The 19,115-nt window shown below is 31.9% G+C and overlaps 2 pseudogenes across 1 annotated transcript; one reads left to right on the plus strand and one right to left on the minus strand.

Annotated features, from left to right (window-relative positions):
- Window positions 1–9,647, plus strand: part of LOC111274792 (uncharacterized) — a 56,400-nt pseudogene extending 46,753 nt beyond the window's left edge.
- A 2,213-nt stretch (window positions 9,648–11,860) lies between these two features.
- On the minus strand, window positions 11,861–14,199 carry LOC111289002 (uncharacterized; annotated as a pseudogene). Its single transcript, XR_016329259.1, has 2 exons — window positions 13,713–14,199; window positions 11,861–12,717 (listed from the first exon to the last, which is right to left on the minus strand). The product of XR_016329259.1 is annotated as an uncharacterized LOC111289002 (transcript).
- Between the last annotated feature and the right edge of the window lie 4,916 nt (window positions 14,200–19,115).

Below are 19,115 nucleotides of genomic sequence, written 5' to 3' on the forward strand. Positions count from 1 at the left end.
CGTGGCACCAGTCTTCCTCTGCTTTCTATTCACATTTTTTGCTCTTTTCTATTTCTGCCTCACACCACCATCCCTTTCCAGCACACCTTCATGCAGCTTATGCTGCAGTTATTTCTACTTTTTCCTTTATTCTTTGTTTAGTACTCCTGCCCCTATTTTTGTATTTTCTGCTCATTCACCTGCCATTTTTCTTCTTGCCATTTTTTTTGGCTTCCTGCGTCCTCCTCTTCACGTTGCCAGCGTGCAGTTTTCATCCCATTTTTTTTTCCGCCTCACGTTTCATGCAGCTCTCTCCCATGAAGCCATGCCGTTTCCTTCCTATTTTCACGTGTAGCTTGCATGTAGTTTCTTCAGTTGCTTCCACGTGATTTCATTCATGGCATGCCCATTTTTCTGCTACCTACTTCCTTGCTTTCACGTTCCACCATGCAGTTTTTTCTTGCAGTTTTTGCTCAGCAGCTTGGCCTTTCTTTTTTCACGTGTGTAGCCAATGTAAGGGGCTTTAAACCTCATGCAAGCTCATACATATTTTGGCTAGATTCTCTTCATTTTTACGTGAAAATTGGTCTCATTTGTGGCTCACCTGGCCTTTATTTTATTTTTTATTTTAGCTATTTTTTGGGCTTCACATATTTGTTTAATTTTATTTGGTTTGGGCTCTCAATTATTTTGAGCTAAGCTTTTTATTTTTATTTAGTTTCATATATATTTTATATTTAATAATTAATTTGATGATGATTTTATATATATATATATATATTATATTTTTTATTTTTTATTTATTTGGATTTTCATTTAATGGCCAAGGGCTTTTAATTGGTTTTTAAGAATAGACATTTATCAAGCCTTTATATTTCAGGTATTATTTAGGCCAATATAATGGGCCTCATTATGAGGCTCACATTGGGCCTTATCCTCAAGTATTAAAAATGGATCGTGTAAAAGGCTTGAAAAATTATAGTCAAAATCCAATTGCAAACCAAGCCTAATTTAAAGTGATAAAATATCTCAAACAAAATTAGGTATTTACAACAAGTATCAGAAATGTTGAGCTCTTCCATCATCTAGACTAGCAAAAGCGCATTCGCATAGCCATGTCTACTAGTTAAGAAGAAATATCGCATTTGGAGACTTTGCATCAACTATAGACAGTTGAATACCTTAACATTCAAAGACAAGTTCCTTATTCCTATAGTAGAAGATCTATTAGATAAGCTTAAAAGGACTAACTATTTTTCCAAAATTGATATGAGGTCAAGTTATTAACAAATAAGAGTGAAAAAAGAAGACATTCCAAAAACCACCTTCAAAACTCACCTTGGTCACTACGAGTTCAAAGCAATGCCTTATGGATTAACTAATACCCTCTGCAACCTTTCAATATTTGATAAATGAAATTTTTGCTCTTTACTTGAGAAAATATGTATTGGTTTTTTTAAGATATATTGGTGTATAATTCCAATCTTAAGCAACATGTAGATCACTTACAAACTGTGTTTAAAATCTTGAGACAAAACCACCATTTACCAAAAGAAGCAATTTTTTTTGGTCAAAAATAGGTGGAATATCTAAGGCACATTATATCTACAGATGAGGCAACAACTAATCCAACCAAGATAGAAGCAATGCAAAATTGGCAACAACCTAGGAATTTGAAGTCATTAAGGGGATTCTAGGTTTGATGAGCTACTACAAGAAGTTTATTAAGAGATTAGTAAGCCTCTTATAGACATGCTAAAAAAAGAAAGATTTCATTAGACTATAGAAGCTATAAAGGATTTTCAATAGTTGAAGGATGCTATGAGTTTGGCTTTTATCCTAGCATTACCAAATTTTGATAAACATTTCTGTTTGGAAACTGATGCCAGTAGCAATAGGATAAGGGTTATCCTTGCTTAGAGAAAAAGACTTATAACCTATCTGAGCAAGTCATTATGGCCAAGACATATTGACCTCTCTATTTAAAAAGAATATTTAACCATTTTTATGTCTAACAAAGAGGAGACATTACTTAGAGGAAGATTCATTTGTTATCAAAACTGACTATGAGGCTCTAAAATACTAATTAAAGTAGAAGTTAACCACTACTATCTAGAAAAAAGGTTTAACCAAGTTGCAAGGGTTGGATTACACCATTCAGTATAAAAAGGGAAAAATAAACCTGATTTTTTATGCACTTTCGAGGCAATAGGAGGAGGAAGCACATAATTATAATATGCAGGTAACTATAATTATACCTAAATGGGTGAAAGGGATGAAAGATAGCTGCATGGGAGATGAATTTGTTAAATATAGGTCCAAGCCTTAACTGTTCAATAGTCTGCTTCATCCTATTATTCGTTTAGAAATGGGATACTTAAATTCAAAAGTAGGGTTTACATTGGAAAGAAGGCTCTTCTTTTTACTTTACGCACCTCAAATTTAAAATTAAAATTTCTATTTTTACTTTACGCACCTCAAATTCATTCTCTCTTTTTCTCTCTTTGCATTTTAATAAAAAGAAACCCTAAATCCACTAAACTAACACCAAATCACCTGTATTTTTTAGTTTTCCACTGATTATAGGTAAGATTTCTAGCTTTTTTTCTACTAATTTGGTTGAAATTTAGTTGAAATGCATGTGAATACAGGTTAGGGTTTACGATAAAATTTAAGCCAGCTTCTCAAAAATGGATTTTCGAGAAACCTTAAGCCTAATCGAAAATAGATTCTTGATAAGTTATAAGACAGTTTTTTTTTTATATAAAAAAGATTGACCTGCTGTGCAAGAAGGATCGATCCTTCGTAAACAAAGGATTGATCCTGGCCAAACTCGAGATTTTAATTATTTTTAACAAAAGTTTATTAAAAATATTTTGTAAGCTTAATGAGTTATTTTTTGTTACAGTTATGGCTTGTACTCAAAGATAAGGCATTCCAAAAGAAGGCAAAGGTATCAAAGCTAATGCTAGTCTAAGTCAAAGGCGTCTGACTGCTTCTAGGAAGAGATGACAAGTAAGAATAGATAGTGAGTCGAAGGACCGTATAATCGATGACATTCTTTAGGCCAAGCTTTCCACTTCCACCATAGATAAGCATTAAATAAAGTCTTTTTCAAGAGGTCTAATTGATACCTTCATTATATTGAGTTTCACATCTCATATTGTATTCCAAATTTAGAATGGCCAAGTAATCACTCGAATTATATAACATGAATCGTGTTAGTATGGTGTTAGTTTATGTCTTCATAGTGCCTTGGTTGATTATTGTTATTGATGTTATTGTGTATGTTGTTGATATTAGTGATGTTGATCTTATTTTTATTATTACAAGAGTAGATATATTGAAATCAATTAACCACAGACCAAAGTTACAACAATGGCATTTAAATGATACAGGCAGCAAGATTTGAGCCCATACTGTTAGTCAAGGTTGTTCCTACTCATTGATTGCACCTATCATACCTTTAACAACACAATCATCTCTGCTTTTGTTGGAAGGTGACATCCAAAGATGAACACATTTCAAATACCATTTGATGAGATGACTATCACATTGGAGGATGTGTTCATCTTTCTATACATATTGATCATTGAAACCATAGTTTTAGTGAATCATTTGACAATGCTCGAGGCGAACACAATACTAATGAAATTGCTTAAAGTTCCTTATGAAATGGCTAGAGATGAGATCACGTGAGGTAAAGGATCTACTATTTGACTAGCTTGGTTGCATGATACCTTCCAGCATGTCATTAATATATCAGATAATGAAGCCATTGCTTGTGCATATTGAGCTTTTTTATTATATTTGCTAGGGTGTACACTATTCAGTGACAAAATCATGATGAAAGTCTCGATAGGGTACTTACCCTTACTCGAGGACCTCATTGCCACAGGTAGCTATGCACAAGGGATAATTGGCCTTACATACTAGTACCTGTAGCTCGGCATTACAAGTGGGGTAGATGTGCATTAGATCATCGAATATCTGACACTTCTCCAAGTATGTGTTTATAATTACTCATAAAATATCATAATTATTTGATGTATTTATTATTATTATTATTATATGTAATTATCTAATTAAATATTACTTATTTATTTCTTGTAATTATAGATTTGTGAGCACTTTTTATTATTAGGCCCAATTGCCAATTTGACACACTTAGCTACTCTATTGCATGCTCAACAATGGAATGCATGCTCTTATGTTGATACATTTTAAGCATTAGAAAAGTGCTTAAATGAGATGATAGTATCCGAAGTGTGTTGGGAGCCATACATCAATAGATAGGAGGACGTCCATTTTCCAATATTGCCTTTTTTAGTGAATGTATCAAGAATAGGATAATTGTAAAGCTGTATCTTTCAAAAAGGGTTCTATAACAATTCAGTTTTGTGTACACTAGTCCTCTTAAACCATTGGCCTTGCCCCGTGCTGATCGAGGAGCATCATCCAACTAGTACGTTGTTGCATATAACTTTTTTTACTAGTATTGGGCTAACTAGGATATACACGTTATGTCAGTTGAGTGTCAAGGTTGAAGATGTTAGAGGCTTGGGAAGTGTTCATCAGATTATGATGCCTGCTTCATAGCTATTCATACCCTCAAATTCAAAATCCAAAGCATCGATTAGGATTTCAGTCTTAGCCTATTGATATACACATGCAAGTAATTCAGTAAGTTATAAATTTTATTATTTTAAGGTTTTTAATTAATAGGTTAATTTTAATTACATGATATCACTAGTAATATTATTATTAATATTTTTGTAGCGAAGCTCTGTAGCTTTATCTTTTGTTATCCTATCTTGGCTGGAGAATTTGGTTAGAGCATTGATTATTGGAAAGATGCCATTATCGAGTATAAGCCATATTAGATGGGTATGACCATGTTGTTGCAGGTAACAACAATCAGTCTAGACTAACATCAAATCCTGCATCATCAGTTCATGCATTCAGAGCACCTAGACCATTCAAGCCACCCATACCCGCTCTATCGATAGTCCCATCAACACTTATACCTTCGAACTTGCTCATGCATGCTCTATCAACATATCTTAACCTGGTCACATCTATGTCATCCCCACTGCCACCAGCATTGGCCATATCATCATCTTTGCTCGATTATCCCCCTGTGGAAATGACAATATCGACCCATGCCACCACGTGTATATCTGCAAAGTAAGAGGCTGAAGAAGAGGCCAAAGTTAGGATTTATATTGATTTTTTATTAGCATGTACTGATATTGATTTTATATTTAGTTAATTATGTTTAGGGTACTTATTTTGTTTTGTTTATATTTAATTTATATTTATCAAATATTCATTATTTTATTAACTATTCAATATGACACATGCCCTTACATAAATTATCAAATATAACAATCGCTCATTGGATAACATGTTTAATACGTAAAACATAGACAAACCTAAACCATAAACATTAATATAAATCGTTAAAAGGCATTACAAAAAAAAAAATCAATGTCTACTGTTTCTTAAGTAGCCATATCAAAATTTGAACTAAACAATAACTTGAAATCTTCAATACAGGGTACATATAGGACTCTCACCCTCGAGCACAATTATATCGAATCTAATGCTAATTGCATGCAATTAAAGGTATTAGTGATAATGGCTTCATTAACACCTGCATAAAATATGAATGTTATTTATATAATGTCATTAACTAAAATAAAAACGATAAATATATACAGTAAATGATAACAATAACTAATAGTACTTACACAAAATGACAATCATTATCAAATTAAATCATAAATAATATATACTCTAATAGTGTAGGTGGTACAGATCTAATAGGGAGATATGTCAGACACTATCTCAAACTAATGTGGACTAGCATGATGTTATATTGGGAGCTAATGCAATTATTCATATCAGGTAATGTCATTCACTTATCGTATGAGGCTGAAGTGTCAGAACAAGATAAAATTTGTAACAATTCCTCAACACGCTCCATGGATCCATATAAAGCCACATAATCGCCTCAAAACTGATTAAGCTCTTCAATTAAATCTCGTCGTACCTATACCCAACCATTTAATCCCAACCCAAGTAACCTAATAATTGGACGAAAACCACAATGTCCATCTATGTCAACATCAATGATGTTCTGTATATATAGATGTAACTCTATTGATAAACTATCCAAATATCACATTTTCTATTTACCATAAGGTCGGTTAACAAGAAGTTTAGCGATTTGTTTTGTCAATTTTGTTGAGTTTGTAGTAGTTGGTGGTGATGTACTATCCTGAGCTGATAACACAATCTCTTAGTGTGACAGGTTGTGTCATGCAGAGGTATATGCTTTTAAAACTTTATGACATTTTGGCTTAGCCATCTTTAATACTGGTATCAAGGAAATTGTGGATGGATTACCAAGTTCTTGCAGCTTTCTTTTCATTACCAACTTACCACACTTCTCACATTCATTGAAGTGTTTTATGATTTGGTCAAACATGGATTGGATGATTAACTCTTTAGATATTTCATTATCTTCATTCTTTATTAAATCCAACTTATTCCAATGTAGATGCACTTCAAATAAAAAAATTAGACTTCCCACCTTATATGCTTTGCAACTTCATGAGTACAAGGTAATCCATGCGTGCTTTTGATAACACAATCACAAGCATTTGCATCCATCTCAACATGATTAACTCGCTTGACCTCCATCAATATTATATGCAATGCGTTCTCAGATACCAAACCTTGTAACTCTTTCAACAATAAAGGCTTGAAATTATTCTTGACAACAATAACACTTCTCTCAATTGAAGCTTTTATCTTTATATGTTGAATATCTTCCATGATGATTCGAAATCTCTTCTAAATGATCTAAAGTGCCTATTTAATTTTGAATGTGCACTTTAGCCCTAAACGAAATAATAAAGGTATATATTAATGATTTGTTATGAAACATTAAAAATCATAAATAATCTTAACAATACAACATAGATCATACCTATTTGTTGTAAGATTGTCAAAGTGCATTATTTTATCTGTCTAAGAAGTAATAAATATGTTCTTATACTTTGCTAACCATTGATCTTTCATATACTTTAATGCATTTGGATAAGTTTGGTAATCAATTTCTAATGATTTCATATGCCTTTTGTATTCATAATAAGTAGATGAACACACTAGTACATTCTAATAGGATATGAATGCTTCCTATTTCTCCTTTCACTCCAAAAACTTCTCACAATTTGTAAGCATATTTCTATTGATATGCAATCTACAAAGAAGATTGATCGTGCTCGGAAACACGACCTTTATGGCATTCATCAATGCCAACTCTCTATCAATAACAATAACATTCAAAAATTTACCAATAAGCCTTAAATCTTTTAACTTATCTAATGCTCAAAAGTAATTCTTAGAATACTCGACCTTCATGTACACAAATGCAATAGAAAATGCCATCTTAGTGAAAGTCACACCAATAATTTCAAATAGTGGTATATAGTACCTATTTGTTTTATAAGTGCAATTCATAATTAGGACTTACGGAAAGGTTTACAATAACTCTACACCAATAGGATAAGCCCAAAATAGGTTTTTCCTATGCCACTTTAGGTAATTACAATTGCTCAACTTCTTCATCAATTGTTGTATTTGTGATCTATTAGCTTTCTCAACATAATTGTCTTTTTTACATTCATATATTATTTTTATAGTACTGATATTCTTCTCATCATATTATTTTATGGTCAATAGTATGTTTATGGGTCTGACCATACTGTTTGACATATCAACAACTAATATTTTTTTTCAGTTAATCGAGTTGCATATGAATATCCCCCTAATTGTTGTGCTGGTAGATGATTATGAATTCTACAAACTACTTTCACGTCCCATTTATCATCCGTTGCCAACTTAATCCCATGTAATTGAAATGGGTAACCACATTTTTTTGTTCACATTCTCTCATGTTTCATTTCTTCTACATTGCCCTTATTCTTAAACTATTTATATTTTCTACTTCATTAACATCCTAATTTATTTTAAGTTTCCTCAAGCCTCCCATCTTAGAGTTTTTAATCACAATCACAAAACTTTGATCTTTTCCAATATGTCTAGCCCATGAATTGAAAGCTTCTCAACTACAAAATACTCGCACAACATTTTTAACTTATTATGTCTATACCAACTAACATTCATACTTTTATGCCTTCTAGTAACACTAAATTTCGTAAACATAATTTTACTTCTTCCATAGTAAATGAATCTATGCAATTATTTATAATATCTAAATTGCCTGTTGATTGATTCCTCTATATCAATACAGTTTCCAAATTGATCTAAATATCACAATATGCTAAGAAATTTTATTAATAGAAATATAAAGATTGCAAAAAATTTTATTCATTTTCGAGAATACAATGTAATTCTCATAACTTTATTTCCAAAAGTTATATTGAATTTTCGAAAATACAAAATATTGTTTGAAAATCCATTTTTGAAAATTTTTTTGTGTTTTCGAAAATGGATTTTCAAAAATATAAAGAACTCAGAAGCGACTAGGTGAGATTTCATTACCCCATCAAGCTGTTCTCTCTCATTGTTGTTTCTCATTTCTAAATCCATTCTTAAATGTTGGTAGGATTTAATAAAGGTTTCCAAATTTTGATTTTAGTTTTAAAGATTTAGGGTTTAGTTTATGAGAAAGAGGCATGAAAGAGGAAGAAAAGAGAAAGAAGAAGAAGAAGAAGAAGAAAGCTTACGGGGTGTACGAGAGTTTAAGGGTATTTTTTTTAATTTATTAAAAGCTAAATTTGGTATTTGGCATGTAAGTATTTTTGGAAGAAAATTTATGAGGTGTATATAGAATATTTTATAGTGTAAATAAAAACCTCCCATTAGAAATCATGGAACATTAAAGGAAAAACTATTACAGATTTTGCATGACTCGCCCCAAAAGGGCATTCAGGAGTCCAAGCCATTTACTACACAGTGAAGCTCTATTTTTGCTGGCAAAAAATGAAGAAACAGAGTTTCAGTTGGGTGATGTAATTTATTTGAAGTTACAGCCCTATAGACAGAGCTCATTAGCCCCCAGAAAAAAACTTGAAACTCACTTCCAGGTATTATGGACCGTATCCTATTGTGGCAAAAATAGGGACAGTAGCTTATAAGCTACAACTGCCTCCTACCTAAAAAATTCACCTTGTGTTTCATGTCAATTTACTTAAGAGAAAAGTGGGAACGAAGACAGTGCCTAGTATAGCCTCTCCAGAGGTGAATAAAGATGGTCAGACCTTACTTTTTCCTGCTGCAATACAAATAATAAGGCAGTAACCCAATTATCGATAGTTTGGTCCATTCTGGGTCTTGAAAACGCGACATGGGAGGACTACACGATATTGAAATCATAGTTCCCATCTATTGATTCTTGGAGACAAGGATTCGCTAAAGGAGAGGGTAATGTAATGGAATCGACTATTCAAGGCAATGACCAGGGAAGGATGTACGTGGATGACAATAGGAAGTTGGACGGTGATGATAACAGGAAGTTGGAAACCAAGCTGGTAGAGAAAAAAGCTGGGCTGAAGGCAAAGAAGAAGCCAGCAGCTGAAGGAGACAGTGACTTGGGAGAAATGGACAAATGGGTTGGAATGGCAATTAATCATTAGCATCTCCATTAAATTCTGTGCTGAATTGTTAAGTCCTTAGAATAGTGATGTCAGTAAGTTTATTTGTATACGTTAGTCACAATTCTGTTATGATTGCAATGATAGAAGGTGCTATATAAGGAAGCTACATTGTAACAACGGTTTACATAAATGAAATATATCAATTCTCGTTCTTAAATCTCTTTACACTCTCTTCTTCTCTCTTTCTCTTTTCTTATTCTCTAACCCCCATTCTTATTTTCTTCCATTGATCCAAGTCACGACCAGTCTGTGACACAATTTTTGTCCGCCCGCTGTGCCAACCATCAAGCATAATACATATTAATTGGTGCCTCAAATATTTGTTGAATTTCCTTTGTTTCATTTTGGTAAGAAAAACAACTTTCACGTGGATGTGCAGTTTCCTCTTGACAGAAATCCATGTTCTTTTTATCCCGAGATTTTGGTCATTTTTATTGCATTTGTCATTAAATTGCGTAGTATACAGCTTGGGCACGTTCGATTTAAACGACCCCATTTTATACAACTAATAACAAGCCTTCTGTAACATGACCCACATTTTTTCCCTGATTTATTGACCAGCATATTCTATAATAATTAGTAAACCCATTTTCTCCTCCCTACTCATCCTTTTATACTCAAATTATCAACCGGAATCATGTAAGTAAATATTTTTTTATATAAAAAAAATCACAGTACAAGAATAACCTAAAGGATTGAAAATTGTTAAAATTTGAATTTTAAATTTGCTAAATACTATATTTTATCGCATGAATCAACTAAATTAAATTTTGGATTCAAATAAGTAAATGTTTTACTAGATTTATATAGTTGTGTTCAATGAAAAACGAAAGAAAAATGATGTAGGATAGTCTAGCATAAATTCCTTTCTAGTGAAAATGAAAAATTAAGACAGTATTTGATTCAAGAAACCAAGTCTTATGAGCAACATTTAAAATCTCCATGCTTGTTTCCTTTTCAAAACTGATTCAGGGCGCCATCACTTTCAACAATGAATGTAAAAGAGAAAAAGGAATATAACGAACAAGGAAGTTTAGGTGTCGTCTGGTGAATTAGGCCCCACAATAGAGTAGAAAAAAAAAAGACAAGGCAAAAATGGTGATTGAGGACTCCATTTAAATTGACAATTGCATCAGCAGCTTCTGTAAGAAAAATGGTTTTTGAAGCTCAACATCAAAAACACTATCTCTTTATCTATTGGCAGTACCCTTTCCATTCCACTCCCATGACTTTTCCACAAATTGAACGGAGAAAATATAAATTAACAGAGAATAAGAAATGATAGCTATTGGATACAAGACAGAAAAAAGTAGAACAATTTTTACAATGAAGAGATGGACTGATATCATTAGGGCACATCAACAAGTGCAATGTTAAAAAACCATAGTTTAGGCACAACATTATATCAAGAGAATGGGTTATAAAGAATGGATAGTCATACAATAGTTAATAGACAACAGCAATTCAAGAGTTGAACAACTGGCATACATACATGGCTAAGACAACCATCCCATAGGCAAGAAGAGGCCAGGATGCTATTGCAGTAATGAAGTTGTAACAAGCCACAAACCCAAAGTTCAAGCTGAACCAACTAGGACAAAAGATCGGATCCTTTCAGCCCATCTGCGGCCCATAAATATACGTTTCTTACGCATATTCCTTTTCTTTTAAGGGTACTTTTAACATTTTGCTGAACACAAAATGTGCAGAATTTCCCCTCAGTTTTTTTTAATCTTTCTGAGAGTGGGTGGAGAAAGATCACAAGAATAAACTTATTGAATCATTCAGCAATGATTTGGCAGAGTTGACTGTAACAGAAGTTACAAGACATCCAAATCTTTGCTACCTGGCTCGATGGATGAGAAAATAACAAAAGAACAAGACGAGAACTTCTACGAAGCAACATACCTCGACAATGGCTCCAAAATGCAAATTCATCGCATGTTGTTAGCTATATCAACTGTATCTCTGGAATCTTATCGCAAAAGAAAAGGACAAAAGAACAAAAAGGAACAAGAACCGTTTCAGGCCCACCACTAGTTGCCACTACTCAGACGTGAATGCTATCCTCCCAAATTTTTAGAGAGCTCTCTAACTCAAAGTACTTGATTGATAGGATAGCATATGGAAGCCCTTATTTTAAGGATAGATGTCTGAGCCCCACTTGACACAAAAGTTCCATGCAATACATGTCTATCAAAGGGCTTTAAATGCAGCAAATATCACTTTTTGGTTATACAGGCAATACATATCTATCTAAGTCTGAAAAAGATTTCCTAAACCACTATAGTTGGTCTGGGGTGAACTCAGCTAATGAGATGTGCTTTAAATGCAGCAAATATCACTTTTTGGCCTCCATATGCAAAGAAGCCGGTCATAAAGTGAGCAAATAGCCACAAAAATATACTCTTGGTCTTGCCTCCTGGTAATAATTTATCTTTCTGCCAATCTACCCCATATACAAGTGAGCCATGCTGATTATAAGTTTCAACAACTTCAGGTTTCTCCCCTTCGATGTTGACAATTGCAAATCCAATATGCATACAAGCTGCCAAGACCAGGCCTGATACAAAAGGATGGTGCTTGATTCTCCAAACTCCTCCTCCTAGACAAACTGAAGTTTCATTTATTGGCCTTGAGATAGACCTTAGATCCCATACCCTCAAGTACTCATCATAGCTACCTATAAGTATGGTATTTGGGAAGCTGGGGCTCTTGGCAATGCAACAAACTCCCATCTTATGGACGTTCGAATTCTGAAATACCATCCCAGATGGATTATCCCGCATATCCCAACAACTGAATTTGCAGTCATCCGATCCTGTATTTATTAATTGTGGTTGGTGAAAGTCAAAGCAAGTTGTCCAAAGCTCAAAATCATGAGCCTTCCACTCTGGGAAAATTTCTATGCCAGACTCTACAAGATAAATTATTGAAACAGAACCATCTGAAAGTCCAACTGAGATAGATGTAGCCAATGGGTTCCAATCCAGGAAAGGGCACATGGAGGAGCTGATTTTTTCACCGCAGACTGCATTAAGAAGCCCTCCTGCATTGAAGATTAATAAATCTAAGGAATTTTTTATTTGAAAAAAAAAAAAGGCAAATTCCCTGCACCATAAGCAACAAATTTTCTCTAGCAATGGCGACATAAGAATTTTAATGCCAAGAACTTGATGTAGAATAAAACAAACTAAAAATAAGTTTGAAGCAGTCCTAAATCAGTAATTGAATTTACATTATAAAATGGTACAAGTACAAACCTAGAATGATAATCCGACTTAATGCTGAAATAAACTCTCTACCTCTAGTAGCAGTTGCACATGCTCACATGACATTGCATAGAATATATTTGCTCAAAGAAGTAATATCACACATTTTATGGCCATGATTAACTCTAAAGATGTTAAAGTCAGTTGCCTAAGGCTTTAATGATAGGGCCAAAGCTTCTAAAGTTCAGTTAAGCCTCAAAAATATGCTTTCTCCCTAGTATTACCACAGAAGTTTTAATTTGATGCATAGCACCTTTTGAATCAATTTCCTACTACCCCCATGTTTGCCAATCACTTTGCAGCAAGGAGAAAAATTTTAAGGAGTAGCAGAAAATGGATGGCAATTTGAACTGAACACCAGTTATTAGCATTCTCTCAACTAATGTAAAGTAGAAAGAAAAAATTTTAAAAATTCATATAATTAAGTCAGTATGCATCCTACAACTAAGGCTCTCCGAGATAAAATTCTATCCATCAATTCAAGTACCTTATAATTACCTACCCTATAATTACTCCCTTGAACTTGATTGCTATGGATCAAAAAACACGATGGCATGAAAATCACAGAATAAAAGGCATGATAATTGTTTGTTTTCCCCCAAACAATCCAAGTACTTATACTGCTATGGAATCATTAGAATCTTCAACCTGATGACAGCGTAGATTTCCAAGCATAGCAATGTGAGTTTGATAAATTATGAATAGCATTCAGTCATCAACGATAAGACAAAGAAAGAAGCACGTACAATGCTCAACATAGCATGTAACATACCTTTAGCTTTCTCTTCATCAGAGCAACCCTCTATAGATTCTCAAATACCCATCAGCATCAGCTTGAGCAACAAGAGGGCCTACATTGCCTCCGACTGGGCTCCATTTAATATAAAAAATACCAGCAGTATCCACGCGATGAAACAACTGGAGATTACCCTTTTCAGCATTGACATCGAATAATGAAATACTACCAGCTCGGCTCGGTTGATCACCTTCTTGCTGCGTGTACGTTGAAGCCGCCAGAACGTGTTGGTAACCTTCGTGTGGGCAAAACTCTACGGCGTCAGCATTGCCTTCTAAATAGCTATGAGCCACGTCCATTCCTCGGCTGGGCATTTCATCCAACAGGTTATAAGCACAGAATTGAAAAATAATTTAAGAGTATTGACGAATAAATAAAAAAGTAATGAGAAACGAACACGTAGAAGGAAAACTTTGGCATATTCTTGGCGGGAAAATGGGAAAATGAGAGAATGAGAAAATACCGTTATGTTTGGTTAGTTGGAGGTGGAAGGTTTGATAGTTGGCAAGTTCAAGTAACCTTTTCAAGGAAGAAAATAAAAATTGAAACCGTGCAGTCAATGGGCCAATTAAACTAGGGTGAGCACTATTGTCAGATCCAACTAATGTTGACCATTGACAATAATTCTGCAATATGGACCGTTGGATTCATCTTTCTATCGATGACCACGTGACAGGTTTGTGGTAAAGCTAGGGTTGGCATACTTAAAATGATTAATTCCAATCAAGGCAAACACCTCCAACATTGTATACGGGCAACAAGGGGGTGTAAGATTGATTTGAAGAAAAAGAAAAAATAAAAAGGCAAACAGTTTTTTTTTAGTGAAAAAAATAAAATTTTTGTTAATCTAATCAATGATTAATAGCGAGAGTAGAAGGAAGAGCTAAGAAAGTGAAATAGAATAAAAATTTTTTTTGAATAATTTAGATTATATTAAAAGAAATCATTTTCATTTTTAAAATTTGATCTAAATAAGTTAATGGTTTTACGCTATGTTTTAATCTTGTAATGGTATTTAACATCCTTAATTTTGTTACAGCAATTTCCCTAATAAACCATATAACTTTGTAATTGTATCCAAAATAATTGAATGAATGAATGAATGAATGAATAATAATAATAATAATAATAATAATAATAATAATAATAATAATAATAAATAGAGCGATATAAAAGGGGTTGATCTTGCCACATGACTTAGGCAACTTGTAACAATATTCATGAGATGTAATTTCCTTGCAAATGGAATGTGAATGAAAATAAAATATATATATATGAGTTTTTTTTTAATTTATTTATTGGTTGAAGAGTATATCAGCACATAAATATTTTTGAATTTAATACCTTCAAATATTAATTTCGATTAAAAAAATAAGTGAAAATTATTATATAAATCTTCAACAAAAAGAAAAAAGAAAAGATGGGGTTTCTTTAGAGTTTAATCACGCTTCTGAACTCTCATTCGGCCGTATAGCTAGCTAGTTTTATACCAATCACTCATCCATATTTTAAGATTGTAATTAATAAAGTTGGCATATTAAAAAGAATGGACTGACTGGCTGCCCTTTCAACTTTAAAAGTTGAGTGCTTTGCTCTCGTCAACAAACAAAATAATACTGCTATATATTAAACAAGTGTGATGACAAACCTGAACTTGTGACTTTCAGGCGTCCACCGTATAATGTCTGCATTAAATATAATGTATGATTCCCAAGGCCAAAGAGAATTTGCTTTGTTAGGAGCACTTACGCCATGTGGTCTATTCCGGAATTTGGTTGTTTAATTAACATTATTTAGCATATAATTAGTATGTGGACAACATCTTCCCAAGAGAAAAGTTGTGATCTTCATTTTCTAGCACAAAAAATCTTTTATTTAGTAAATAACGTCCCACCCCTTTTTATTTAAAAAATGTTTTAATAAATTGAAATTAAGGGTATTTTTGATAGCTTTATCACTCTTTTACTTTATTATTCCATAAGCTATTCTTGCTAACCTAACATAAGAATAATGTTAGAATAATTATTACATTCCATGAACCAAATTATAAAATAGTTATTCAATTTCTATTCCAACTTTATTAATTCTTACATGATAGCTATTCCATTTCAAGCTTATATCCATTCAATGATCTAAATGTGTCATTAATGTCTTAGATTTTGGACTGACAGAAAAGGATAAGAGGTTTTAGGGTTAAAGTTTTAAATCATTTTTTTAAAACTCAAAACAATTTTGTTCAAATAACACTTCTTACAAAAACTCAAACCAGATTAATTCGAATTTGTTGTCTGACCATTTATTTTTATATTTTTTCAGGCTATGAGGGCAAACCATTTTGAGCATTTCACAAAAGCTACGATTTGAAGCTTTTCAAGACAGTTTTAGTTTAATAGAGCTTCAAGAGTTTAATTAGATTTTTGTAGTTTTATTTTAACCCTAACAATTCAAACACTAGAAAAAAAAATAAGTTCGGTATTTTAGCTTTGGTTCCTCATTCTCCATGTTGTAAGTAGCCGTGGTTCATACTTCATTGTGATTCTTTATCTTTTTATTTTTTTTATTTTTTTTGGTTTGATTTTTTAAAAAGAAAAAAAAAGTTTGATTTAGTAATCACATATGTCATTTATTAAAAAAAAAAAAAACGAGGAATCATATATGTCATCCAATTCAAATTTAGAAGAAGATAAAATTTATGTGATCTTTATGGGATTTAAAATTTTTAATGGATTTTTTAAAAAATAAATATGTTATTGGTAAAAAAGAACTAATGTGTAATTTATGATGTTTTAGAAAGGCATTTTCCTCTTAAGATAGAAGTAATTTTATGTTTATTTTCCAGAAGTCTTTTATTTTTTATTTTTATGAAAAAAAAATAGAAAATATAAGTAAAAACACGATTGGGGGATATTTAGAGATAACACTTTTTTTAAAAAACTAAAAATGAAAACACATCTAATTTTAAAAATAAAAAAATTGTTTTCAATGTTATCAAGCAAACTGAGCAGAGAAAATATGAAAACGCGGCTTAAGGTAAATTCTACTACAAAATCCAATCCGTAACCCAAGATTGAGACCAAACAAAAACAAATGTAGAAGGCATTTCACTCTAGCAGCATGATTTCATTCTTCTAAATTTCCACGTACATTAACATAGTTGGATAAAACATTCGTATGGCCATAATGATGTGGATCCATTGGTGTATGGCCCACGAGTAAATTCATAATTTCAACTTTCATTTTCTAAATACAAAATACAATATCAAACACATTTTCATATTTTTATTTTGTAAAAATAGTTTTTAACAAACACATTTTCAATAAAATATTTTTTGGTAATTTCAATTCTTCTCAATACTATTATAAAAAGTTTTCCAAATAACTTTTTTATCAAATCTAGAATTTAGTCCAATTAATTCATACATCATTTCTAAAAAAGATGACATATGAAAGAGATAGATATAAAATTTTTTAAGATGTCTACTTACAACATATATAAAAATAATACTAATAAATTTACTAATTTTATCAATGAAAAGGTATCCCAAGAAAAACTTTGAGAGTGTTCAAGAGAAAATTTTTATTTAAATTCTTTTATTTTCCAATTTTTGTGGGTGTTTATAGACACTATCTTTACATGTGAATCCTCCAATAATATTCGGTAGTTATAGGGCTTAAACTTCAACATTTACAATTCTATTTACTATCTCCAAATTATGACATCCTTTATATAAAAATATCTTTTTTTATTTTACAATACTTGTATATTAAATTTATCAAATCTTATTTTAATTTCTTCTTACAAATCCTTTTAGCAGTTTTATTCATACAACACTTTCCATCTAAAAGTTCAACCGGACAAAAAGGTTGTATTGGTCCAAAGGAGGAGTGGGAAGCTATTCCTATATATATAATATGGTGTGACCTAACCTGACCTATATATTACTTTCAAATTTCTCCTCATTTCATTTTTGATTGCTTTATCATTGTAGTTTTAAGTTTCAATAATGTTATATGATGGTTGTAATCCTTTCATTTTCAACCTCTTCTTTTCACTCTTCCATGACTTCAAAACCATGAAAATCATGCCATCCAATAAAGAATTAAAAAATAAAACACATTAATTTATAAATTAATTTTACATATGATAACATTCTATAGCTTAAAATGATCAATCTCTTTTGCTTATAATAAGCTCATAAGCTTTGTATAGAATCAATTTGTATAAAGTCTATTGGTTATCTTATGTTTGTAAGTCAAAAGGAATGAAAAAAGAAAGAAAAGAAAAAGGTTGGCATTCGTTCATTCAACTTGATAGCATTCTTTTTGCATTTTTTTACATTAAAGTCACTTACTAAGAATTATGAAAAGGAATCAACAAAATTTTAACCTAAACCCTAAGAATTATGAAATGGGATCATCAAAATTTAAAACATTACTTGATTGATACTTTTTGTTATTTATTTTTATATAAAAGAGGAATAAAAGTATAAAAATAAAAAAGTAAACCCCACATACATTTTTTATGGTATTCAACTTTCTCACATACACTTTGAGAAAATTTTTTTTTATTTATAACCTTAAAGTTAACTACCGTTACTAAAAAGGGGTAATGATAGCAAATTTGATCTAAGTTTTTATGAAATATCAAAAATACACTCATGCTTTCAGTTATTTATTCAAATTTAAATTGAAATTAGTTTTAAAAATCTAAGTTTTTTCCTAAACACAAAAATTCAAAGCAAATTTGATTCAAATTTTTATGAAATATCAAAAACCACCCCAATGCTTTCAGTTACTAATGCAAATTTAAATCACAATTAGTGTTAAAAATCTAATTTTTTCCCTAAACATAAAAATTCAAAGCAAAATCATCAAAGTCTTTAGGGAAAGTGTGAACATGATGTCTTTCTTTTCTCTTCTTCATCATTTGTATTTAGGTTTTTAGAGCTTATGTGAATTAGGGATTCTTTTTTTTGTTTAACCATTTTCTAGCCCTTGATTCAGTTTTGAGAAAACCTAATACCTAATTTGCTACACTAGGGTTTATTAATACATGGTTTACTATTTTAAGGCAAATAGAGCAACATCCATGGCAGCTCACAAAAGAGCTTTAATAGTGATGATAATAGATATAAAGCCATGTCTTTCTCAAACCTAAACAATAGCCACCCAAATCGAGCCACCAATTGCTTTACCAAAGAAAGGCATAATCTTTAAGTTTATGGTTTCTTGTTAATCCCATACTTTTACCTACTTTTTTAACACTATAAGATCGGACAGAACCTCAAAAGATCCATATTTATCAATGCTGCCCTTAGCATTACTAGGTTCTTCCTTACTCGAATGATTTCTACTATTTTTATATATGTTTTGAAATGT

Source organism: Durio zibethinus, chromosome 17 (assembly GCF_047325235.1).
Source record: "Durio zibethinus cultivar Kanyao isolate XHJ-2024 chromosome 17, ASM4732523v1, whole genome shotgun sequence".
NCBI classification, from domain to species: domain Eukaryota; kingdom Viridiplantae; phylum Streptophyta; class Magnoliopsida; order Malvales; family Malvaceae; genus Durio; species Durio zibethinus.